General features: G+C 36.9%; 1 pseudogene; it reads right to left on the reverse strand.

The window, feature by feature from the left end:
- Positions 1-22015, reverse strand: part of LOC149260644 (DNA repair protein RAD51 homolog pseudogene) — a 75742-nt pseudogene extending 53727 nt beyond the window's left edge.
- Between the last annotated feature and the right edge of the window lie 5697 nt (positions 22016-27712).

Here is a 27712-nt window from a genome sequence, read left to right on the forward strand (position 1 = left end):
GCTCGTTCTCCTGGGTCAATTGTTCAATACGACAGGTTGGTTGTGGAACAGTCACCAAGTATTGTTGGTGCCAATAGAGATCTAACAACGCCTCAGAAGCAACTATGTCAGATTTGTTCTTCAATTTTGGTGAATTATCAATATTGCGATGAGAACCTTGATCTTGAATAACTTATGGCTTAACCTTTTTTAGCTGATTTTCCTTTATATTTATAGTATTTAGGTCACAGGGGGTTTTTCCTTTTTAGAAGAGGAGGAATGACCTGTTAATGAGTTTTTTGAACCCAACGTTTCGGACTACCATGTGAGTCCATCATCAGGGGATGCGACAATAGATCTTCTCAGATGTTAATGATATATCCATGAGCTCTAATTTGGTTATATATATATATATATATATATATATATATATATATATATATATATATATATATATATATATAGATAGGATTTTTTAATAGAGAAGTTATAAGGAATTAGGTCGGCTTGTTATTTTTTTCATTTGTTTAATTATTTATTATTATTATTAATTAATTAATTATTTTATTTTTTTGGCTAATTTATTGATTTATTAATTATTAATTAATTTATCAATTTGTTTCAATTACTTAGTTTATTAATCAGTTTAGGGGGATAAATTAATTTTATTATTTATTGAACTAATTATTATGTTTATTAAATTTATACAAAATTAATTAATTTAAATAATTTGTTTTTAAATATTTCATTAATTTGTTTAAATAATTAATTAATCTATTTGATTAATTAGTTAAAAGAATAGATTGGTTAATTAATTTCTTATTTATTATATATTAATGTGTTTATTAATTTATAATTAGGTTAATTAATTAATTCATAAGTATAAAGGGGTAAATTAATTAATTGATTGTATTATGTATTGATTTGTTTATTATGTTTATTAATTTTATGTAAAAATTAATTTTTGATTAATTTGTTTAATAGCTCCATTAATTTGTTTGATTAATTAACTAATTTGTCTGATTAATTAATTAAAAGAATAGACTAATTAATTAATTTTATTTTATATTATTTTATTAAAATGTCTATTGATTTAATTTTATGTATTATGTTTGATTAATTTATTGATAGATTAATAGATTAATTAATTTAAAAATTAATTAATTGATTGATTGATAAATTAATAGATCAATAATGAGTTAATTATTGATTTTTTTAAGATTTCAATTAAAGGTTTCCAGGTATTGCTTAGTTTTAACCCATCATCCCAGTTCAAGTTGTTCTTCCTTTTTTCTATTTCAATGGCTTCTTTGATTTTCCTTTTAAGATTGTGGTCTTCTCTTTTAACCAGCTTGACTTCTTCCATGCAGATGTAATGAGAGGAAGAATGAACATGTTCAGCTAAGGTTGATTTCGAGATCCTGATCCTTTCTCTTCTCAAGTCAGCAGTGTGTTCTTTAATTCTAATATTAAGAGACCTACCTGTTTCACCTATGTATTCCTTATCGCATGAGCAAGGAATCACATAAACACCTTTTTGAAGGTTAGGGTTTATGGGATCCTTGACTGAGTTGAATAATTGTCTGATGGTGTTAGCAGGGGTGAAGGCTACATTAATGTTATGTTTGTTAAGAATTTTAGTAATTTTGTCCGTGGTGCCTCTTATATATGGAAGGGAGACCTTGGGAGTTGATAAGTTTTGATCTTTAGTATCTTTGTTATTCTTGTTTAGGGATAGGTGCATGGCTTTTTTTAATGGTATTCCTATTATATCCATTTAGTTCAAACACTTTGTGAAGATGGTTGAGTTCATCATTTAAATGGTTAGGATCAAATATTCTGGCTGCCCTAGTGGTTAAGGTCCTAATGATGCCAATCTTCTGTTTAGGGTGGTGATGGGAATTTTCATGTAGATATCGTTCTGTATGGGTTTTCTTTCTGTAGACTTGGAAACCAAGAGACCCATCTTTTTTAGTTAGAAGGATATCAAGAAAGGGAAGCTGGTTGTTGTTTTCAATTTCAATAGTGAATTTTATATGGTCGGAGAGGCTATTTAAGTGATTGAGGAATAGGTCAAGTTTTTCTTTCCCATGACTCCACTTAGCAAATATGTCATCTACAAACCTTTTCCATTCTTCAGGGGTGTATGGAAATGACCTAAGAGCCTTTTTTTCGAAGTGCTCCATAAAGATGTTGGCGACTATGGGGGATAGAGGAGAGCCCATAGCCACACCATGAGTTTGTTCATAAATTTTTCCTTTGAAACTGAAGTAAGAGGATCTTAAGCATAGCTCCAAAAGATCCACAGTTTCTTTATCAGTGATGTTTTTCATGATCTCAATTGCTTCACCAATAGGAATCATGGTATAAAGGGATACAATATCAAAGCTGACCATCAGATCTTCTTCTTTCATTTCTATGTTATTAATCCATTGAACAAAAGAATAGGAGTCTTTAATATAAGAAGGGGTATTACCAGACAGAGGTCTAAGTTTTTTGGCTAGGTGTTTTGCTAGAAGGTAAGTAGGGGAACCTATGGTATTAACTATAGGTCTAACTATGGGTTTTTTCTTGTTACGCAGTAGCCTGGAAATTTTCTTATTTAAAAATTTGTCCTTTATATGCGTATTGCTATCTTGATTGGATTGACTATTTGTGCATTATGTTTTCCTCATTAGCTACAGGTCTACTCTGCCCACCGGACACCTTTCGAACCACACCCTTTTCAACACTAGGATTATTATTCTTGCTACAACATAACCCTGCGTTTTTGGGTGTCGAACCTTCATTTTCCTTTTTTCTCGAAGATACAGGTTCTAAAACAAACTCAAGGTCACTAACATGGGTGTTGTTTCCCAAGGGATCGATAGGAGCATTATCAATTTCTATATCAAGGTTTGAAGACACCTAAGGGAAAAATTCTTCGGGTTGGGGTTTGTTCATTCATTAGCAGGAAAATCTCCCACTCTAACCCTAATTTCCTCAATTGAAACTTTACCAAAATTGCAATTAAACCATGATGAATCAGATAATGGTTGTTATGCCACTTCTGGTATGTCGAAGCGATCTTAACAAGCGATACATACAAGAAATGTGACACTTTCAAAGGGTATCCCAAAAAACCATTAATAGTCTAATATGATACAAAAACACCAAATTGTAGCGGCCTTCACACATTATGTAAATTCTAAGAAATAGTAACATGTTTTTCCATGTGGGTTTTAAATGGGTAATCGACATACCTTTAATGTCGTAGGTATATCCTGTTTTGGCCAGCAATTTGTTCTAGGGAACACTCTTAATTCTCTTAGTGTTCGACCATTTTTTACCTTTGAGAGATATACAGGAAGCTTCAGCAATGAAATCAGGATCAACTCTAAACTGAATGTCTCCAATTCTAACCCTACAACCGTTGAAAGAGGCTGTGAAAGCCTCAGTCACTGCCTGGTTATGTCCTTGGAACATTTTTAAGAGTTTGAACCAGTCAGCGGTCTGAAGCAATTGAGTACAATCCACTTCTAACATATGAATTCCCTAGGTCTCAAATCAGATAACTCACGACATGGTGAGACAATACTAGATTTCTGCATTACAAGATGACTGTAAAATCAAAAAACACTCAAAGCCCTAACTCATTACCGGGAGAGTTGAAACCCATAAGAGATTATCAGAGACAACAAATGTAATGGGATTTGAAAACTCTAGTTACTTCAAACAATGGATAACAAGGTATAATCATGACAGGGCTTGAAATCTCAACTATTGAAAAACAACAAGTGTAAATGTTGATCTCCATCATATTAACACCACTTTTAATCGCTTCGATAATTCCATTTCCCAATCATTGTGAACATAATCTAATTAGAGAGGGTTCGAAATATAATTATGATGTTTATATCTAGGTTTTGGAAATATATTTCAAGTCATACTCTGATAGGTGTTAGTTATGGATTTAAATAATAATCATATCACCATCGTAATAGGTCTGAAATACATAGGTTAGGATTAGGTATATAGGTCCCGAAACCTTATAGCAAAGAATATAATACATGCACTCGAGCAGATCATAGGATAAAAACCAAAAAGACATTAATAACAATACAAAAGAATTGTTCCATAATTTTTTGAAATTTTGTAATAATCTCTATTTCTTTCATATAATTGTCATGTGCAAGTTCAAATGCATGGATGATTGTAACCTTGGGAATACCACTATCAATGTTTAGTAAGAATTTATCAAATAAATTCTAAATCCAAAAGTGAAATGAAAGCAATTCTCAAGCGACCAGAAGGTATTAAAAACACAACTCAAGAATCAAATTAAAAATTGAAAATAGCAGAGAGGCGGCTCATATCATCAACAATGAATGAGATGGAAGGGGTTGGCCTACCAACAATTGGCAATTCAATGGGAAGGACCAGTTATCTTTTCCTACAAATAAAAAGGAAAATATCAGTTGATATCAAAGTTAAGCGGTAGATATTGAACATGTTTCCTTCAGTCGAACTAGCAAACATACAAGAGCCATAAATAGTTATTGAATTGAGAAAACATAATATATATTTTCATATAGGAAGCTCAAAGTACAATAAAAAATAAATAAGCATCTTTTAAAGAAAATACTAGTTAAGGTATTTACTTCAATGTCACTAGTAGAGCCAGTGCTTCCAACAGGCGTCCATAACCTCGGTAGGGTTACCATTTAACCCCGGATGTGCCTATATCCCATTTGTTCAAGATTTAGAGTGAGTTGTATTTTTATTCTTCTTGTTTTTTTTTTTTTTTTTGGAAATTACTAATTGTAAGCCAATGTTCAGTCTTGGTGACCTGTAAGATAACACTTTCATTCAAAAGACATAATAGATGTGAAGAGGTTGGCTCGTGATGAGACCCCCTGTCTTGTGATCTAATGACCACAAGCCACCAGATACAACAATGCCACATCTGTTAAGATCTTATGCTCATGGTAGGAAGGTTCGTGATGAGACCTCCTATATTTCAATTAATAACTTTTAATATTTTCAAATTACACTCTGAAAAATTTTAGCATTTAATTTTAATAGATGGGAAGACATATCCACTTCTTAAGAGAGGGATGGCGTAAGAAGTTTGAGTAACTTGTTTAACAAATATATAACTGCTGAAATAAATGTGTTTTCTTTAAGACATAAACTTTCTGGAAAACAGAAGCATAAATTTTCCTGTAACATATTTCAGCTGCATTTGCAATTTACAAATTGAGAGGATTGAACCGAAGGAAAATTTTCAATTAGCTACCACAAATATAAATATAATAGCAAATATCCTTATAAAATTTTCTTGCAAATAAATATATTGCAGAATGAAATATTCTAATGTAAACAATACATAACACTTAAAAATAAAAAATAAAAATTGCAATCAAGAGAAAATATGTACAAGTGCCCGATAGGAGGGATTATGCAAATTAATTTTTCAAAATAAAACCATTGACAGGAAGTGACTGAGACTGTCTTTCCAAGTTATGTAGCCGAAATGTGTTGGGACCCAACTTTTCTGTAATAGTGTAGGGTCCTAACCGTAACTTCTGGAACTTGGTGTGCTCTTCTTTATCTTCATGGGCTTTGTTTCACTTTAAAATCAAATCACGAACCTCAAAATCCCTCTTGGAGGACGATTTGTTGTCAAACTAGCGTTTCACCATTTTTTGATGTTGATCAAATTTAGTATTAGCTCTAAGTATCTCTTCTGCTAGCCTTAGTAATTCATTGATCCTATTCTCCATGGCTGATGATTTGAGTTCCTGAACATTTTGGGACAACTAAAGGGATGGCAATAAAATATGAGGTGGCAAGATAAATTCTTTGTCGTAAACCAAAAAGAAAGGAGAGTTGCCAATAACAGCTTTTGGGGTGACCCTATCATCCCACAATGCATTAAACAAAGAAACATGCCAATTTTTCTGGTTTTTAGATACAGTGTTTTTAAGAATTCGAAGTAATTTTTTATTGGATGACTCAACTAAACCATTACATTGAGGATATTAGTTTTTTGAGTATTTAATATTTATGCCTTTATCGACTGCATATGCATCTAGATCACGTGATGAGAAATACGATGCATTATCAAAAACTAAAGATTGAGGAACGCCAAAATGTGAAATGATATAGGTTTCAAGAAAATTTAAAACCTGATTTGCATTCACTACATGAAGTGGTGTTGCCTCAACCCATCTTTTAAAGTAATATGTTGTTGTTATAAGATATTTGTATTGTTGAGCTGAAATAGGATTAACAAGACCTATGATATCTAAGCCTCGTTGTTGAAAGGGAGCTTCAATGGAAACAGGCTTCAAAGAAAAGGTAGACTTACCCAATCTTCCAACAACCTTTTGGCATGTCTGACAATTTCTCACCAAAGCATGGGCGTCCCTAAACAAGGTTAGCCAATAATATATTTCCCTCAATATTTGTGAGAAGTAATATGAACACCAAAGTGGCCACCAACAGAACTTGAATGAGGTTCATGAAGGATTTTAGAGGCTTTCTCTTGCTCAAGACAACAAAGAAACACTCCATCATAATTTCTCCTAAAAAGAACGTCATTGATAAACTAGTATGGGGCATACTTTAATCATAACACCCTTCTTTGGGTTGAATTTAAATGAGATGGGGTGGTACCATTTTTCAAATAAAATTTTATGTCTTCATACCAAGAATCAGAATTATGATTAGCACACAAAACTTCATTCTGAATAAAATAAAAATTATATTCAAGAGGAGATTGATCATGGTTGACAAAATGATTATCAGTGGGAGGAACAAATTCAACAACTAACTTGCAAAGACCTCTAATAATTTGTGTAATTTTAATTTTAATATCAAACTCTTGCAAGGATGTCATCCAGTGTGCTCTTTTTCCCCAAGTTCATTTTGAACGATCAAGTTTCTAACCGCAGGGTAAGGTGTAATTAATTTTGTCCTTGATTTTAATAAATAAAAGTGAAAGTGCTTGACTGCTTTATATACTGTGAAATCTTTTTTTTCCAACCGGTGCATAATTTAATTATGCTCCTTTAAATGAGGATATCATAAATGAAACTGGGATTTCTACATTTTGGCCAGCCTTTTGGGTAAGGACAACAACATAAGATGAATCATAGGAAAATGTGTGTAAAAGGAACTGCTTAGAAAAATATGGGCTTATAAGAGCAGGTGCTTTTGCAATGGCTTGCTTGATAGTTTCAAAAGCCTGGTTTTCAGGCTGTCCCCACCTAAAACAATAGAATTTTTTTATCCGATCTTGAAGGGGTTTAAATATTTCTGAAAAACTTGGGACAAAACATTTTACAAAATTGATTTCACTGAAAAAAGATTGGAATGGTTTTTTAGAATTAGGAGGCAGTACATCCTTAATTGTCTGAATCCTTTCTGGGTTAATCATAATTTCATCTTTAGACATGATACATCCCAACAATTTACCTACAGTGACTGCAAAAAATGACTTTTTGGGGTTAAGGGAGATTCTTGTTTTCGTACATCTTTCAAATGCAACTTTTAAATGTTGGATGTGATATGATCTATGTTTTGAAAAAACGGTAAGATCGTCAAGATATATGACAACAAATTCATTGATAAGTCCTCTAAAAGTTATATCCATGGTATGCTGGAAAGTTTCTCCAACATATATAAGTCCAAAGGGCATCTTCATGTATGAGAAAGTGCCCCATGGCGTACTAAAAGTGGTTTTCAGTTGGTTAGCTAGGTTTACCAAGCCCTGATTATATCTTGAGAAACCATCCAAAAAGGACAACATCTCGGATCCTGAAAAGCGCTAAAGAATTTGTTCCATGGGTGGGACCGGATAATGATCTTTTTCAAAGGCTTGATTTAAATTTCTGAAGTCTACACATAAACAAATATCACCATTTTTCTTTTTAACGAGCACAATATTGGCAACCCACTGTGATTGTCCAACAAGAAAAATGATCTTGGCTGATAAGAGCTTATTTAGCTCTTGTTTAACAACTAACTCTAGATTTGGATGGATCTTCCTAACTTTTTCCTGAAAAGGTTTACTCTAGGGTTTTATAGGAATGGTGTGCAACATAATATTTGGGTCAAAAGTCTTAAGATCATCATATGTCCAAGCAAATACATCCTTGTATTGCTTGAACAAACAGATAAAATCAACCCTTTCTTGGGGTGATCAATTGACTCCTAAATTAACACATTGCGGGTGTTCTTGCGTGCCCAAGTTTATAATTTCAGTTGACATGAAAAAACTATTAGTATTACAATTAACCTTTTTGAATCTATCATGTAAATCATGGAGATGTTCTATCCTTACAACAAACCTAGGTGTCGATTTTACCATTTTAAGAAGCTCATAAAATGATTGTTCTTTATTTTTTTGTGAAAAATCTTGCAGATTTTGCTCATGCATAACCTCATCGATGACTAAATCCTTGCAAGTTCCCTCCATATGTAGGAAATCGATTATCTACCTATCATCATAAAATACACACTAATTATAAATTGTATCTGGTACTAAAGGTTTAAAAAGAAATTCAATAGAAAATGCACCAGGATTAAAATTTTCAAAGAGAATTAATTTTGAAGCAACATTTTCCAAAAAATCAGCGACTTGATTGATTGTTCGAGGTACATATTGAATATTGAAAGACAAAAAATTTGACATAAAATCCTATACCTTGTTTTGATAGGTTTTCAGATGAGTTGAAAGGCAATGTATAGTATTTTTTTACCTTTCTTATTATTGTCTCAGAATCCCCATGAACTTTAAGACATTTAACTCCTAGATTGAGAGCTTTTGTAGTACTTGAATTAATGCCTCATACTTTGCGACATTATTTGTACACTGAAATTCAAGTCTACGAGCTATAAAAATTATGTTACCTTTGGAATCTAAAAGAACACAACTTGCTCCAACTCCATTTTTTTATTTGGAACTATCAAAATATAAAGACCAAACCTAAAACTCATCAAAATTAGACATATCTATAATTTCAATTATCTCATGATCACTAGTAACAATATATTTAACCAATTCTATATCTAAATGTTGTTCTAAATTAGAAATTTCAGCAAAATCAAAAACTAGATTACCAAAGAAAGAATCAACAGTTGTCAAATCAATTGGTTCTACTGGTTGATTTTCATCATTGAGATCAGTGATCATATGTTTCATATATGGTTCTCTATTAATTTTGATTTGATTAGGCTCTCCTTTCCAAGGTAAACATAACTGAGTTAGATTAGTGTCCATGAATCCCTTCAAATGTTGTAGTTAATCTCTCCTAAGAAATAGACCATAAATTTTAGGGATATGCGTTATTGCTATGCTGATTATTTGGTGGAATCTACTATTAACTGATAATCGAATTAGAACATTTGTCAATTCTCCAACGAATTTAACAAAAGATTGATCTAGTTGCATAATTTGTATATATGAAGGTTTCATCTGAGCGCTTATTTTCTTGTAAATGGATAAATGTGTTACATTTGAAAATGCTATAGTGTCTATCATACAACTATGAATATTTTTCTTAAAAATATGAAAAGTTAAGAGGAATGGTGGAGGTTTCTTCTTCCCGATGAGAGAGTCGTTAGACGATCATTTCACAATCCTGAGATTTTTTATGACAAATTTATCATAAGCGGAAATATCTTTAGTAGGTGAAGTTTTTGGGTGAAAGACATGTTGCTGTATCTTTTTAGAATAGTAGGAATTTTCCACAATTCATATAAATGAGTATTGGATTTGATCCTTTTAAGATCATCGCTCAAGTCATATTCAATTTCTGGGAGTGAAATTTTTTGAACATTTGAAACTTATATTTTTGTGTCTTTGTTCAATGGAGGTTGAGCCTATTTTTCAGCTTGTGCTTTACTTCGTGTGTAGGCGAAGACAAAACTATAATCCTCATAGACATTAAGCGAAAGGTCAGGAGGTTAAGGCTCATCTTGATCTTCAAGATTGACTTCTTCCTCCTTGATTTCACTACTTTTAGGATTAGAATCATAATCGATGTTAAGGCTTGAAGAATATTTTACAATCCTTCAGTAGTTAGGCATTCATTTAGGGAAGGGAGTTTATTGTTAGGTGGTCTCCTAAAAGTCTGTCTAAATTTTCATCTATCAGACGACCTTTCAAGTTTTACCTTTTTAAGATCAATCATCTCATTTGAAAATTTATTAATAATCTTTTGTAGACTTTCGAGATCTAGGGTAGATTGTTTCTTTTCACTGGTAGGTTGTTTAGAGATTTCTGCTTTCTTATCAGACGAAGAAGCAGATTCAGTTATTAAAAAAACATATGAAACAAATAAAAAGTTGTGAATTCTTAAAAGATATCATTCTTTTTTTATTTTCTCTCTCACTTATAAGCCTTGGCCAAGCAATAATTGTAAGTTAGAGTAATTAATTTATTTTTTAAATTTATTAAATAAAAAACTCAAAATAACAATAAAATCTTACCTCAAGATCAATCTAAAATAAATATCAATTAAAAACTTTATTTAGTGATTTCTTGTTCCTGAGAAATAACCAACTTGACTCTTGCAAAATTTACTATAATGTGAGTGTCTGATCCCTCAGATATTTCAATAGACTGAGCAAACTCATTATGCTTGGAATTTGTATAATGATTACAGGAAGCCCTTAACTACTCATTCTCCTGGGTCAATTGTTCAATTCAACTCGTGGGTTATGGAATAGTCACCAAGTATTGTTGGTGCCAATAGAGATCTAATAGTGCCTCAGAAGCAACTTTGTCAAATTTGTTCTTCAATTATGGTGAATTATCATTATTGCAAGGAGAACCTTGATCTTGAATAACTTTAGGCTTAACCTTCTTTGGCTAAGTTTCCTCCAGATCTACAATATTTAGGTCACATGTGTAATAGCTCTGGTCAAAAATCCATGTAATAAAGTTAATAAAGGAAAAATAAGACCAAGGTCATGGGACATGTATTCCAAGTTGAATGTTGGGAATAAAATCCTTGCGGTGTTATTTTTGGTTTATTATGGCTAAGGGAAATTGCGAAAGGTAGTGGCAAGGGCTTTGAAAAGGAAAGATGCATTGATTGATATTTTAATTATGAAAATAATGGAAAATAGGAGAAAAGGAAGGTGAAAGGTCACAAGTTGCATGTGAGATGGAAAATGAAGAAAATAGAGGCCTCAATGATAAAAAGGCTTTTGAGGACCAATTCACAGACTTTTGTCAGTTCAAATTTGAAGCTCTCTCTCATACTCTTGGACACTTAGAGAATTATTGGAGCACTCTAGCATTAGAGGAAGAAAGGCAGAGGAAGGACAAGAAAGCAAAAGGGAAGAAAATATCAAGCAAGGAAGAGCAGGATCAAGCGACTACATTGATATTACTTGCAGGTATAGAGTTGCATGTATGATTTCCTTGCTAGTCTTGGAATACATGGTACATGCATGTGTGTATTTGATTCTCTTGATGTCATTGGCATGGGTATGTCTAGGTGTGACAGTGGTTTTCAGCCTAGCCTTTCCATTTTCTAGATAACCATGGTGTGATGGGGTTCTCTTACTTCTTTGAACTAGATTTCCAGATGGTTTCAAAACTGAGTGGGATGGTCTCAAGAAAAATCACAAGGCATAAGAATCCCTGGACTTCTAAAGGTGGGATTATGGAAAAGCCTAGTTGTGTGTACCCTTATTGGGCCTAGGAATCCCTTGACTGGTAATGGAGAGATACACGGTAAAGCCTAGAAGGTGGAGACCTCGCTGAACCTAGGAATCCATTGATCGGTAAAGGGGTGATACATGGTAAAGCCTAGAGGTGGAGACAGATAAATTCCTCATGGTTTAGGTGGAGAGATCCAGAGGAATCCATGCTTGTATAGTCCTAGTGATCCCTAGACCGGTATATGGTGGGTTGCCATAAAGCCTGATAGTGTATGTTTCTTATTTGGGCCTAGGAATCCCTTGGCGCAATTGTGGTAAACCCTGGTTGTGGATTCCCTCGTTGGGCTTAGGAATCCCTTGACATGATTGCGGTAAATCCTGGTTGTGGATTCCCTCATTAGGTCTAGGAATCCATTTACCGGTAATGGTGAGATACACTATAAATCCTAGAGGAAGCCTTGATTGGTTCTATTTTGAGTCCCACATTGATGCTTGGAATATGGCACAAGGGTGATTAGCTGAAAGAAATAATTGGTTCAGCTCAATCTATGCTCAGGTTGTACGTGGAAGTCCTTGACTTGGTTGGATTTTGCATATGTTAATAAGATCTCTCTTCTTCTTGTGTTCTATGTGTCAATGTACTTGTTAGTGTGTGGATTTAATGGTTGTTATATCATTTTGATTTTATTGGTACTTATATGTTGGTTATAAGTATGGTCAATGACAAATTTTAGTTATGGTTCTTAACATATTTTGATTGGTAAATGAATGGCTATTGAATGCATGACCAAATAGATGTTATTTCAGCTATTATGAGAAGGCACTAGACATTCTTGGTGATTTTCAGATAAGTATCAGACCTATGTTCATATATGCATTTATAGCTTACATGTTCACAATGTGTTCGACAAAATGTTTGTCATGGTTAGACTTGGTTAGGTCAAGTCCCTGATCAATTTTTGTGTTAGAGGCTTTGTCTTTGTGTCATTTATTGTCCTAGAAGGTCTCATCAAGTTATGGGCAGTGGTCTAGAGACTAACCTTGAAAAAGTGGCTTAAATCTCAGAGTCTCTGGCACAAAACTGGCTGAAAAATACTGCAGTCTCTCCCTTGCAAGCTTATGGGAGTGACTGGAGGCTTACAGTCACATGGATGCAGGCATGTGCATGTGATTGCGTTTTTTTTGTGAAAAAACAAGTTAACTCAGGGGTTGGTCACCCGGAGTGGTGGATTAGCTCTTGGGGGTCTTGTAGCTCCTGAGGAAGGTCAGTTTGGTCTTGCTATTGTCGATTCCACTTCTTTAACTGCACTTAGAGAGTTGAATCATATCATAGTAACTCTTCGTCACATGTTTACCCCGGTGGACCAATTAGCTCGGGTAAATGTGGGAGGAGGGTGTTACAATGGGGGGGTTTTTTCCTGTTACGCAACAGCCTATAAATTTTCCTATTTAACAATTTTTCCTTTATATGTGTATTTCTATCTTGATTGGACTGACTATCTGTTCATTGTGTTGCAAGGTTGGGATCGAAATAGACGACCTTGGGCATGTCCTCAATAGTTGCATGTTTACCCCATCGATCGGACACCTTTTGAACCACACCCTTTTCAACAGTAGGACTATTATTCTAACCGCGGCATAAATATGGGGTTTCTAGTGTCGAACCTTAATTTTCCATTTTCCTCAAAGACATAGGTTATGAAACAAACTTAGGGTCACTAACATGGGTTTCATTTCCCAAGGATTCGATAGGAGCGTTAACAATTTCTATATCAGGTTTTGAAGACACCAGAGGGAAAATTCCTCAGGTTTGGGTTTATCAACAAAACCATTCTTTAGTAGGAAAAGTTCCCACTCTAACCCTAATTTCCTCAATTAAAAATTTACCAAAATTGCAATTAAACCATTATGAATCATATAGTGGTCTTTAAGCCACTTCTGGTATGTTGAACCCATCTTAACCAACGATACATACAAGAAATGTGGAAGATTCAAGTGGTATCCCCAAAAAACCTTCAATAGTCTAATATGATATAGAAACAACAAACTGTAGCGACCTTCACACGTTATGTAACATATGATAAATAGTAACATGTTTTTCCATTTGGGTTTCAAATGGGTAATCGACATATCTTTAATGTCGCAGGTATATTCTCTTTTGGCCAGCAATCTATTCCTTGGAACACTCTTAATTCTATTGGTATTCAGGCATTTTTCACCTTCCAGAGATAGACAAGCACCTTCATCAATGAACTGAGGATCCACTGTAAACTTAATGTCCCAAATTATAACCCTACAACCATTGAAAGAGGTTGAAAACACCTCAATAACTTCGTAGTTATGTCTTTGGAACAATTTCAAGAATTCCAACCAGCCATCAGTTTGAAACAACTGTGTACAATCCTTATAGTCTTCTAACATATCAATTCCCTAGGTCTCAAATCAGACAACTCGCGACATGGTGAGACAATACCAGCATTTCGCATTATAAGATGACTGTAAAATCAACAAACCCTCAAAACCCTAACTTGTTATTGGGAGAGTCGAAACCCAGAAGATATTATCAAAGACAACAAATGGAATGGGCTTCGAAAACTCTAGTTACTTTGAGAAATGAATAACGAGGTACAGTCATGACAAAGCTTGAAATCTTTATTGTCAAAAACCAAAAGGTGTACAAGATTATCTCCATCATAATAACACTACTTTTAATAGCCTCCATAATCCCATTTCCCAATCCTCGTGAACAGAACCTAATTTTAGAGGGTTTGAAATATAATTATGATGTTTAGATCTAGGTTTTGGAAATATATTTTGAGTCATAGTCCGATAGGTGTCAGGTATAGGTTTAAATAATAAGCATACCACCATCGTAATAGGTCTAAAATACATAGGTTATGATTAGGCAGATAGGTCCTGAAAGCTTATAACAAATAATATAATATATGCATTCGAGCAGACCATAAAATAAAATCCAAAAAGACATTAAAAACAATACATAAATAATTGTTACAGAAGAAGAAAAATAAACAAGGGGGCAACCGAGCAGCCATTGCGACTGATGCAGTTGATGTTGAGAAACCTTCCAATCACCCCGTAAAGTGAAATTCCCTTGCAATCTTTGTAAGCGTGACCACCTTCTTCGAGAATGTCTTGGTATTCCCAAGATATTAGAAGTGTGGTCCACAAGCTCACATCGACCTTTCTCATCAACCTCTGGAGATCGTGTTGGTGATAAACCTTCTAATAGTAATAGTAAAGCCCATGGGAAAAAGGGAAAAGTCAAATTTCCCCATAGGTTATGTGAAGGGAATAATCCTATTCATATTTGTCCTTATATGGATTAAGCCTCTAACGTGTTGGATAAACTTACCGCTTCTCAACCCCATCTTCTGACTGGTTATCAAAAATTTTCCCCTGATTCTTGATGAGCCCCAAAAATGGGTAATTATATGGGCTCATTTAGCCTCCTAATTCGACTTAATCCACCATTCTCATTAGTTTATTGCATGTTTTTTATTATATTTATGCTAATAGAGTGAATTGGGTTAGTCATTATGCCAACAAGTCTAATGTGTGCTTTATGCAGTCTTTTTGGTCAATTTGGAGACAAAATCAAAGGTTTAAATGAGCACTTGGCAGCCAAATTCGTGGAGAGGATTTGTAGGAAGGTGTCCCCTTCATTCATGAGCTCTTATCTCGAATTCTCCACCACCAGCTCGGAGTTCAAGGGCCACTACATCGATTATCACAAGGGCAGCCGAGCAAGGGCTAGTAAAGTTGCTGTTAACTGCAAGTTTTGGCAGCCGAGTCCCTAAAGTTTAGGAGGACTGTTGGGGTCGTCAATTTGTATAAATAAGAAGGCTTAGGGCCTCATTTCAATTAGCTAGTTGGTAGTTTGATTTTAGTCATTTTTTAGGCAGTAGGTTAGCTCTGCATTTCAGCACATTTTCAAGCTTTTTCTTGTAGACAGTTTTTTTGATGTAACTATTATTTCTTGCTCAATAAAGATGAATCCAGCTTTGCACTAACTCTAATCTCTCTTAGGAGGCTATAGCTTTTGGGGTTGGGCCCAACCCAAGTGCCTAGTACCTCCTTTGTGTACTTTTATGTGTCTTTGCTGCATTCTTAGAATAAATTTTGTTATTTAGGTTAAGATCTTACTTTGTGTTTTTGATGATTAAAATAGATTTTCATGCTTTAGGTTGATTTGACAGTTTAGAAAGGGAAAAGATCTTCAGAAAAGGCCATCAAGCAGCCCTTGATATCACCTCTCCCTCCTTGGGACCATGAGCTGAGACCAAGGTGTCCTTGCTGCCATAAAAACACTGTTCTTGCTTCTTCATGCAATTTCTAGTGTTAGATTTTAAGTTAGTAAAGTTGATACCAGTTGTACTTGCATGTTTAGAATCTGTTCCTGCTTGGTTTCCATGGTTGTTTTACATGAGTTGCTGCCAATAAAATTCTATTCATCATGCTTATGGTTTCTAGGTCAAATTAGGTTAAAGTAGTTAGAGCACCTGTGATACCTCCTCCCCTACCCTTATCCCGTCAATGCAACCTGTTTCATCCTCTAACTCAGATGCTTGTCTCTCATTTGCCACGTTTTCTCACTTTGTCCTAGTTCCTACATTCTTGCACAACATTGCTTCTCTTATCTTCGAACCAATCTGATTGCCTTAATCACTCCTCAGCCTCATGCACCAGGTCCTAGACCTCTTCATAGCCTCATCCAACCTCCATTTCCACTTTCCCACCAGTTTTTCCTCCATAAACCCTCAAAAATTCCCTTTCGGAACATCCTGTAGAAGCTACAGTACATCCTGTAGAACCCCTGCAGACTTCCTGTAGAAGCTCACGAAAGCGGTTTCTTGAGATCCGATCACTGTGAAACTCTCTGGAAGGGTGCTAGGGACCCCTTAGGCCCTCTTCTCACCTTCCCAACCTCCTGCAAGCATTTCCTTTTGCCAATCAACCTCTGCACAGAAAAAAATAGTCAAAGAGCATGCATAATAACTCTGCGAAATTACTCAAAAATCAAAAAAGATGTTTTCTTTATATTTCTCTTCAGAAGTAGCTTAGTCACATGCATTTTACCTTTCTAGAAGTCAATGGCATCCATTTCTGTAGCTTTCATCCTTTTACTTGCACCAGTAGGGTTAGTCGGTAAAACTAGGGTTTGCTAGGGTTTGCATTTCCTTTAAGCTTTCCGCTTCTTTTTGCAAGTAGATTAGTCTCCTTTGAGTTAGCTTTCGTCCATCATATTTAAAAGCTTCTTCTAAGAGCTCATAGAAGTTGGCTTAAGCTCCTAGCGGACTTGTACCAGCTGATCAAGTGACAGTCGCGGCAAGAGCTAGTACTTGTGCATATAGCACCGTCGCTTCCAAGTTTGTTACGAACAACCGGGCTGATAAAAGTAAAGAAGGGAGCCCCAAGAGTTGCAGCATTATTGCTGCAACACTGGAGCCCACCATCTTTTTGGCGCCCTTGCCGGGGAAGCATCAGAGTATTGGTGATTGCTGTTTTTCTTCTATTTTCTACTACAACCTTCTGCTAAGTAGTTTATTTCAGCAAGAGTAGAGTAGTTGTTTCATTTCCATTCTGCAATTTCATTTCCGCAAAAGTAGATTAGCATTTCCTGCTTTCATAGATTAGCATTTCAATTCTGCAAGCGTAGATTAGCATTTCAATTCCGCAAGCGTAGCCTAGCATTTCATTCCTGCAATTTCATTTCAGCAAAATAGATTAGACCTTTCTTGCTTTCATTCCAATTCCACATTTTCATTTCAGCAAGATAGATTTTAGTTAGTTGCAGTTCAATCTATTTCAGTTTTGCAGGTACAAGCAGGAAAAAAAAAAAAAAAAGAAGAAGAAGAAGAAAAATAAAAATTAAAAAAAGAGAGAGAAGAAGAAGAAGAAGCAAAAATCAACCAAAAAGATTTCCTTTCCTACCTTGTAAGAGTAGAGATAAGTCAGAAAAATGTTTGCACAACACCCCCCATTGCGTCACACAGCCAACCTTCTCCCTTCTTCGATGGTTGTGAGTAAGAACAACCCCTAGGTGGACATCAAGTCATATTTGAAGAACCTCTAGGGGAGAAGAAGAAGGAAACATTCCTCTGGAGCAAATGGCTACAAGCAGAAATGTTGGGATCAATACCTTATCCAAAAATGAATTTGCAAATCAGATGGAAGATTTCAAGAGCGAGATGAGGCGGTTTCTTGCCATGCAACTGGATACCTTGCAGATCCAAAGGAAGCAAGAGAAAGCTAAGAGGGCTTTGGCCATCTCTTGTCCCATGTGCACTAGAAAGCATCCTAGGAACGAATGTCCATTGCACTCCATAAAAGTGTGTTTTGTCTGTGAAGAAGACCACGCTACGAATTAGTGCCCTTCCTTGCCTGGACTTAAAGCTGCATATTACAGGGCCAAAGGAGTCACTGAACCACTTTATTTCATGAACCAAAGGAGGCCTCATGGACCCAGAACTTACTAGCAGGGAATGCAAGGGACATCCCAGACCTATTACAACCCTTATCAAGCCACTTCCATGCCTTCTTGGGGTCCCCCTACTCATTCTTCCTGGTCCACACCCCCTCCTTGGTCGTATCCATCTCAATATTATGCCCAACCAGCTGCTCATTCATTTCACTCTTATGCTCAGCCACAGCCTCAGTGGAATGCACCTCATCAGGGGTGGAGGCCCTAGTACAACTCTCCTTCTGCTTATTTGCCTCCACCACCTCCCCAACCACAACCCCTTCCACATCCATCTCAAATATACACCCCCACTCAACTACCCGCACCACCATTTCCAAACCCACACATTGGAGTAGCTCAACCCAATTGCAAAGCTGAGGTACAACATGTCCAAACGACTCCTCTTGAGCTCAATGATATTCACCGTAGCTCAGGAAGAGTATTGCAAAAAAGAGACTATATTGAAAGCATTGAAGGACCACATCCAGCAGAAGAAGATTCAAAAGAAAAGATCAAAGAACCATGGGCTGCACTTGATGAAGAGAAGGCATCAAAATCCGAGATCGAGAGAGTTCCCTCATGGTTACCATCAAATCTTCCATGTATTCAAGAGAAAAATCAGCGAAAAGAGGAAGATGAGAAGGTCATGGTAGAAGGTGACATGAAACATGATCCAGATCAGCAAAAGGACCAAGGATATCAGAGCTATATTGAGATATGGTTTCGGACGGTCACTAAGTTGCAGCAGTACTCTCTTCCTCAGTTATGCTTGATCCCTTCAAAGTCAAATCATTTGGTCTCTAAAATCCGGATAGCTGTCAAAGCATGCATTTCAAGCCTCCACATCATTTTGTCTCTAATCTCGATGTGCACATGGCTCCATTGGAAGTATTATTATGCTTGAAAATTATTTTGTTTTTCAAGTAGGGTAGGGTAGGAAAAAAGAAAAAATGAAAATAAGAGGAAAATAAAAATCTAAGGTGAAAACCTCCTCGGAGGTGCCTTAGATTGGCTCATTGATTGAAAACCTCCATGAGGCGGTCAATGGGTTGGAAAGAAGAGAAAATAAAAAGAGAATAAGATCCCTGGGTGAAAACCTCCCTTGGAGGCGCCCAGGGCAGGAAATTAGGGTGAAAACCTCCATGAGGCGCCCTAGTTGTTTTCAAGAAAAAAGAAGAAAAAAACAAAGAGAAAAAAGAAAAATAGACCTAATTTCTGGTGAATAAATTGCAGGTTGCAACAAGTACATTGCAGGTTAGGAGGATCGCTCAAAACAAACACAAAGGAAGTTTTGTGCCTTCTACAGGAAGTTATGTGTCTTCTAGAGGAAGTTTTGTGTCTTCTACAGGAAGCCTACAAACAAGCCAAAATTGATCTCCGAAGAGGACCCGAAGGCTGGGAATATGTCCATGAGGCCTGCAAACATCCATGTTTCCATCCCTCACCCTTCTCCATTATTTTTTTCATCTCATTGTGCTTCTTTCCTAAAAACTGTGTGTTCTACAGGAAGTTCCTGTAGAAATTATAGGAAGCTAGAAATGGATTTTAAAAGGCAGTTTGGCGAACATGATAGCTTCCTAAAGGGTTCATAAGTCCTCCTACAATCCTCAAACCTCTCTCCCATCAATTCCAAGTCTGCATTACAGCCCAAGCTCATTTTTTCTTATTGTGCAAACCGCCTGCAGAATGCTTTGAAGCAAAAATACATAGAACAGAAATTTGTTTTTCCCTCACGTGAAAACCGTGCATCCATTTACAAAACCGTTTTACAGGGAGTTGTATAGGGATGATGGCAACATGCCCGAGCAATTTCAGCCAATTCCGGTGCATGGTTTCCGAGAAATCAGCCTCCATCACCTTCAGCCATTTTTGCATTTTCTCCATATCCATGCATCCATTTCAAAACCTGTTTCATGGGGAGATGCATATAGGTGATTGTAACCTACCCAAGTAGTTTCAGTCGATTCCGATGCCTGGTTTCTGAGAAATTGACCCCTGTAATCTTCAGCCATTTCCAATTTTTCTTGATATCCGTGCATCCATTGACCACAATTTTTCTATGGGAGGTGCATAACAATGATAGAAGCATGCTCAGAAAGTTTCAGGTCAATCCGATCTATCATTTGGGAGCTATGGAGAAAACAAGTCACTGTCTTGTAAAAATTCAGCATCAGCAGCTTAAGGGTGCAAATCTGAACGTGGAAACAGATTCCTGCAGCTTAGATCCAGCCAGAGGATACCTGCACAAGAAAAATAGCCATGAATCAGCAACCAAGCCAGCATGCAACCACAGAAACAAAGGCATGCAGCAGAAGGAAAGGCCACAGCACCTCACAGCAACCACATTCGACTTCCAGGTACGTGACTAAACTCGTTCCTCTATTGCATGAATGTAATTTAAGAACTGCATGAACAATGAGATGGTTGTGGTTAAAAAAATCGGTGGCCAACTAACTGGCCACCCTCATCCAGTTCAAACAGCGCTCGATGGGTGAATACGACACGTGTGCTCAGCCATCTCAGGAAGAAATCTGAAAACAACTAGTGGTGACCGTTTAAACTCCAGCGTGATTGATGGACGTGATTACAGGAAGAGAACAAACAGTTCATAATAACACTGCAGTGGGGACCAAAAGTTTGCATGGGGCCAACGTGCACTTGGCCAGCTCACCCTCCATCAACGGAAGTCTCTATAAATAGCCAATTGAACTCTCACCACCATTGTTTCCATTTTATCATCGTCCCTACAGTTGCAACAAGCTCCATACCACGTCCATAGCAGAAAACCAATCTTTCTCGTCCATTTTTCAAAACCCTCCTGCTTATCGGCATTCTACAGGAAGCATTGTTTCGTTCTACAGGAAACGAGAGCCTTCTACATGAAGGCTTCTACAGGAAAGACTGCACAGCTACAGAGCAGGAAAACCTGGGATTTTCGTTGAATTTGGAGCTCCAGACAAGGTAGGATTGAAAAAAAAAACTCCTCTATGCATGGTATGTTTGTGCAAGGTGGTGAATTGAACGACATCAGGTTGGAAAATCAGAGGAAAAGTCTGCCTAACCATTGAAAAAATGAAAAGTCTGCCTGCATATTTTCTGAGTTCTACACAGTTTTTTTCTTTTCCCTCTGCATTCGAAGTCTGTCTTCTTCTTTCTCACCTTCTTCTGAAAAGAGAGATGAAACCATAGAAACCAGCCTGTGTGAAAAAAAAAATGAATTTGCATATCTGCCTACTCTCTGAAAAGAACCTGTGTCCACTGTTCTGTCAAAGGAAAAATTTCTTTTCAAAAGCAGAGAGTCAAATTCAGGATAAAAGTAGTTTAAAACAAAGGGAAATATTGCAATTTGACGTTGTAAGGAGGCACACGGGAAATTCCTTATTTGGTTTCAGAAAGAGATGAAAATTCAGCTATCCCTCTGTTTTCAGTTCTACCTGCTTTCTCACCTAAGCATTTTGTTTAAAAAAAAAAGAAAAAAAACACTCAACACCACATGGAGGACAAGCTAAAGGAATTAAGAGGAGAGTTGGCCATGGTGAGACATGCTGAAAGCATTAAAAAAATCCCAGCTACAGGAGGAAAATGCACTGCTGAAAAAGCAGTTACAGCAACAGGAAACTCAAAGGGCAGACATAACACAGATTTCTGAAGAGCAGAAACTACAGGAAGGTCCCCTAGCAGGTCAAGAAACAGCAGAAGAACAACATCCAAGGGAAGATACACAGCCTGATGTTGAAATGAGGATAAAGCAGCAGTAAGAGAGGGAGTCTCAGGTAGTAGCTGAAATATTGATGCTGAAACAACAGTTGCAGGAGAGAGAAGCCCAGATGGCCTGCACGGCCAGCTAGGCAATAGAAGCCCTGCAATGAAGATAACCAGCTCGATCATATGCATTGTATCTTAAAGACCAAGAAGCCCTCCATACACTTACACTCACTAGTTGGGATGTCATCGGGGACATGACAGCAGAAAGTGACATAAAAGCCCTCACCTAAGATATCAGTCCTTCTGACAGTGAGGAAGAAGAGCAGAAAGGGGGAGAAGATGAAGCAACTAATGACTCAGCAAGACAAGAAAAGGAGAAGGAAGAAACTAAAATAGAAGAGGAAAAGGATGAAGAGACAGAACAGGAAAAGCACAAGAATTCAAACAAGGAGACTAGGAGGAACAGTAGAAGAACATGGAAAAGAAGGAAAAATTTTATGGCACACATGAGTAGACCACATCAAAAGCTTGAGATGATAAGGAGGCCACCAGGGCCATCAAAGATGAAGAGATAGATTAGTTGCTCAGAGGATGAGCAACAATTTCAGTAGGGGGGTGATGATGAGCCCCAAAAATGGGTAATTATATGGGCTCATTTAGCCTCCTAATTTGACTTAATCCACCATTCTCATTAGTTTATTGCATGTTTTTGATTATATTTATGTTAATAGAGTGAATTGGGTTAGTCATTATGCCAACAAGTCTAATGTGTGCTTTATGCAGTCTTTTTGGTCAATTTGGAGACAAAATCAAAGGTTTAAATGAGCACTTGGCAGCTAAATTCGTGGAGAGGATTTGTAGGAAGGTGTCCCCTTCATTTATGAGCTCTTACCTCGAATTCTCCACCACCAGCTCGGAGTTCAAGGGCCACCACATCGATTATCACAAGGGCAGCCGAGCAAGGGCTAGTAAAGTTGTTGTTAACTGCAAGTTTTGGCAGCCGAGTCCCTAAAGTTTAGGAGGACTGTTGGGGTCCTCAATTTGTATAAATAAGAAGGCTTAGGGCCTCATTTCAGTTAGCTAGTTGGTAGTTCGATTTTAGTCATTTTTTAGGCAGTAGGTTAGCTCTGCATTTCAGCACATTTTCAAGCTTTTTCTTGTAGACAGTTTTTGGGATGTAACTATTATTTCTTGCTCAATAAAGATGAATCCAGCTTTGCACCAGCTCTAATCTCTCTTAGGAGGCTGTAGCTTTTGGGGTTGGGCCCAACCCAAGTGCCTAGTACCTCCTTTGTGTACTTTTATGTGTCTTTGCTGCATTCTTAGAATAAATTCTGTTATTTAGGTTAAGATCTTACTTTGTGTTTTTGATGATTAAAATAGATTTTCATGCTTTAGGTTGATTTGACAGTTTAGAAAGGGAAAAGATCTTCAGAAAAAGCCATCAAGCAGCCCTTGATCTCACCTCTCCCTCCTTGGGACCATGAGCTGAGACCAAGGTGTCCTTGCTACCATAAAAGCACTATTCTTGCTTCTTCATGCAATTTCTAGTGTTAGACTTTTAGTTAGGAAAGTTTATACCAGTTGTACTTGCATGTTTAGAATCTGTTCCTGCTTGGTTTCCATGGTTGTTTTACATGAGTTGCTGCCAATAAACTTCTGTTCATCATGCTTATGGTTTCTAGGTCAAATTAGGTTAAAGTAGTTAGATCTTTGGTTTTCTTAGTCTTTGTTGGTTAGTCTTGGAAAATAACGTGCAGAACACCTATGATACCTCCTCTCCTACCCTTATCCCGTCAATGCAACCTGCTTCGTCCTCTAACTCAGATCCTTGCCTCTCATTTGCCACGTTTTCTCACTTTGCCCTAGTTCCTACATTCTTGCACAACATTGCTTCTCTTATCTTCGAACCAATCCGATCGCCTTAATCACTCCTCAGCCTCATGCACCAGGTCCTAGACCTCTTCACAGCCTCATCCAACCTCCATTTCCACTTTCCCACAGGTTTTTCCTCCATAAACCCTTAAAAATTCCCTTTCGGAACATCCTGTAGAAGCTACAGTACATCTTGTAGAACCCCTGTAGACTTCCTGTAGAAGCTCACGAAAGCGGTTTCTTGAGATCCGATCATTGTGAAACTCTCTGGAAGGGTGCTAGGGATCCCTTCGGCCCTCTTCTCACCTTCCCAACCTCCTGCAAGCATTTCCTTTCGCCAATCAACCTCTGCACAGAAAAAAAAAAAAATAGTCAAAGAGCATGCATAATAACTCTGCGAAATTACTCAAAAATGAAAAAAGATGTTTTATTCATATTTCTCTTCAGAAGTAGCTTAGTCACATGCATTTTACCTTTCTAGAAGTCAATGGCATTCATTTCAGTAGTTTTCATCCTTTTACTTACACCAGTAGGGTTAGTCGGTAAAACTAGGGTTTGCTAGGGTTTGCATTTCCTTTCAGCTTTCTGCTTCTTTTTGCAAGTAGATTAGCCTCCTTTGAGTTAGCTTTCGTCCATCATATTTAAAAGCTTCTTCTAAGAGCTCATAGAAGTTGGCTTAAGCTCCTAGCAGACTTGTGCCAGTTGATCAAGTGACAGCTGCAGCAAGAGCAAGTACTTGTGCATATAGCACCGTCGCTTCCAAGTTTGTTACGAACAACCAGGTTGATAAAAGTAAAGAATGGGGCCCCAAGAGTTGCAGCATTATTGCTACAATACTGGAGTCCACCATCCTCCACTAGTTGATCAAGTGATTGATGAGAACTCATTGCTGGTCAATCCCACTCTCTCTGGAAGTGAATCCCATGAATCCATTCCCAGGCAACCATTGGTTGAGAAAATGGTTGACCCAATTATGCTTTCAGTGTATTGTACCTATCCTATAGAGAGTTATAACAACCCTGGTGAAAATTCCATGTAATAAAGTTAAAAACAATAAACACGGATGAATGGGACACTTATTCCAAGCTAAATGTTGGGAAAGGCATCCTAGGGGTGTTCATTTGGTTGTTTATGGCTAAGGAAATCAACAAAGGAAATGGCTAAGGAATTAAAAGGCATTTTGGCACACTTATTTATGAAAATAAAGGAAATTAGGAGAAAAGGGAGGTGAAAGGTCACAGGTTGCATGTGAGGAGGAAAATGAAGAAAATAGAGGCTTCATTCATAAAAAGGCTTCTAAGGATCAGTTGGTAACCTTTTGTCAGTTCAGTGTTGGAACTCTCTCTCATTATTCTCTCTCTCTCTCATGCTCTTGGATACTTAAAGTTTTCTTGGAGCACTCTTGAAGGGTGTGGAATACTTGGATTTTTGGAGCAAGAAGGAAAAGGAAGAGCAAGAAATCACAAGGCATTGACATCAGCAGCTACATCTGATTTACTTGCGGGTACTCAGTTGCATGTATGATTTCTTCACTAGTTTGGAATGCATGGCATATGCATGTGGTTTCTTGGTTATGATCTATCATTGGCATGGAGGATTGCCTGGATTGATAGTGGATTGTCTAGCCTTGCCATTTCCTAGGATAGCTATGGTGATTGTGGGTTTGCTTTCATTACTTTTTTTTTGTTGGTTCTCATGTTTCTTTAGCTTGGGTTGAGTTACTAGTCCTGGAGCCTTGGTTGGAAAAACGCTCTGGAGCCCTGTACCTGCTTGGTTTGAGTTACTAGTCCTGGAGCCTTGGTTGGACAAATGCTCTGGAGCCCTATACTAGCTTGGGTTGAGTTACTAGTCCTGGAGCCTTGGTTGGAAAAATGCTCTGGATCCCTTGTTGGGTTGAGTTACTGGTCCTGGAGCCTTGGTTGGACAAACACTCTAGAGTCCAATAAAAGTTGTGTGTTGAGTTACTAGTCCTGGAGCCTTGGTTGGACAAATGCTCTGAAGCCCTGGAAGGCTTGGATAAAGACCAATCTGATGATGTTTTTGTGATGTCCAACTGTGAGTGGAATCACTATTTGATCAGTTAAGGTGGATGGCCTCTAGAAGCCCTGGATGAGTTTTAATTGATGTGTTTTATGATATCCCACATTCATGCTTGGAATATGGTACAAGGGTGAATGGATGAAGAGAGATTTGGCTCAGCCATTCTACGGTCGGGTGGAACATGGTAGTCCCATCTCCGGTTGGTTCATTACATTCATTAATGAGAAATTCATTCCCTTGATTTTCATGTGTAAAGATACTAATGTATTTATGGATTTGATGGTTGATATGTTTATTGTATTTATGTTCCTATTATGTTGGTTATATGCACATTTTATGATAGCATATATGTATGGCTCTCAACATGTTTTTACTTGTATGTGAATGGATAATGTGCCTATGACCTAATAGATGATAATGCAACAAATGGCATGAGGGAACAATGGTTCATAGTGATTCTCAGATAAGTACGAGATCCCTACACTTAATTCTGTTGTTTACACTTGTAGGTTACATGTCAATGATATGTTTGACGAAATGCCTATCATGAATAGTAGGGATCCAGTCAAGGTATTGAACAAGTATTTACTTTAGTACTTTCATTTCCCTGTTACTTACTGATTTAAAGAGATGGATCAGTTTTGGGCAGTGTCCTAGGCTCTAAACTTGAAAAAGTGGCTTAAATATCGAAGTCTCTAGCATAACACTGACACTTTTGGTCCACAGTCACTGGCAGGTAGGCCTATTAGAGCAAATTTAGGTTGTTGGTCATTCCCTTGCCTATAGCATGAGAGCGACTATGGGCCAAGAGACCTAAAAGCAGTGGGACCCAGGGATAGGTTGTCTGAGTGGTTGACTTCTCCTTTGAGGGTTATGTTGATGATGTTAGATGTTTGTATGGTGTGTTTCCGTCGGTTCCACTTCCTTAATGTGACTTTCAGAGATCGAATCATATCATAGTGGTCTCTCATCGTATGTTTACCCCATCTGGCCAATTGTTTGGGTAGATGTGGGAGGAGGGTGTTACAGAGTGGTATCAAAGCATGGTTGACCCCTCGAACTAGATGGGCTATGTGTTGGTCATGCATGCATGGCAGTTGCATGTGTGTCTCTTACACTTATATACTTGTTACATTTGTTTTGTGATTGATTAGGGTTGTAGTATGGTCATCATAGAGAATTTGATATTGATTTCATGAAATGCATTATCATAAGTATATGACCGACTGTGTATGGATTGTATGTCTCTTACATGTTGATTTTGTGTCACCTACTTAAATCTTTATATGTTAGGTTACATTCTTGAATATTTGGACTACATGTATCAGTCTTGTAGGTTGATTACAAGATTTGATCGCTTATGTTTGACTACATGTGTTTAAGCGTAGGTGTAGTTGATTTGGCATTGCTTATTCATATTGTTGGTTGCATGTGGCAATGGGTACAATGGAGTAATGCATTGTTGATATGGCCTTGCATTGATCACTGGATCCTAGTTAAATTGATGTTTATGTGTTGATAGATTTATTGGTGTATGTCTATATGTTGTTATGATTATGTTATACATGTATCACGTTGATTTGGTGATCTTGTAGACAAGGTATCCTCTCCAAGCTATACTAAGGTACGTTGGTTTGTTGTGATTTGGTTTATCTGACATATTATGCCTTAAGAAGAGTCTTTTCGGCAGAAATCACATTGTAGAAAATTTTGCGGACACGTTTCGAACCAACTAGTGTGGTTCATCATCAAGACCAGATGAAGATGCATATCATGGCACATGCTTAAATAGAGGGCGATGTAGAGATCAAAAGATCATATAACAGCTAGCTTATGAAAATCAATATTTTAATAATGATAATATTCCTATAACAGCTAGTTTAAGAATAATAATATTATAATTTATAATAATGATTAAGATAAAATAATAATAATTAAGAAAGATCGAAAAACGTAAACATTATTAAGAAA

Source organism: Pinus tabuliformis, chromosome 6, assembly GCF_031772625.1.
Source record: "Pinus tabuliformis cultivar Carrire ecotype Pingquan chromosome 6, CPIR1, whole genome shotgun sequence".
Classification (NCBI taxonomy): domain Eukaryota; kingdom Viridiplantae; phylum Streptophyta; class Pinopsida; order Pinales; family Pinaceae; genus Pinus; species Pinus tabuliformis.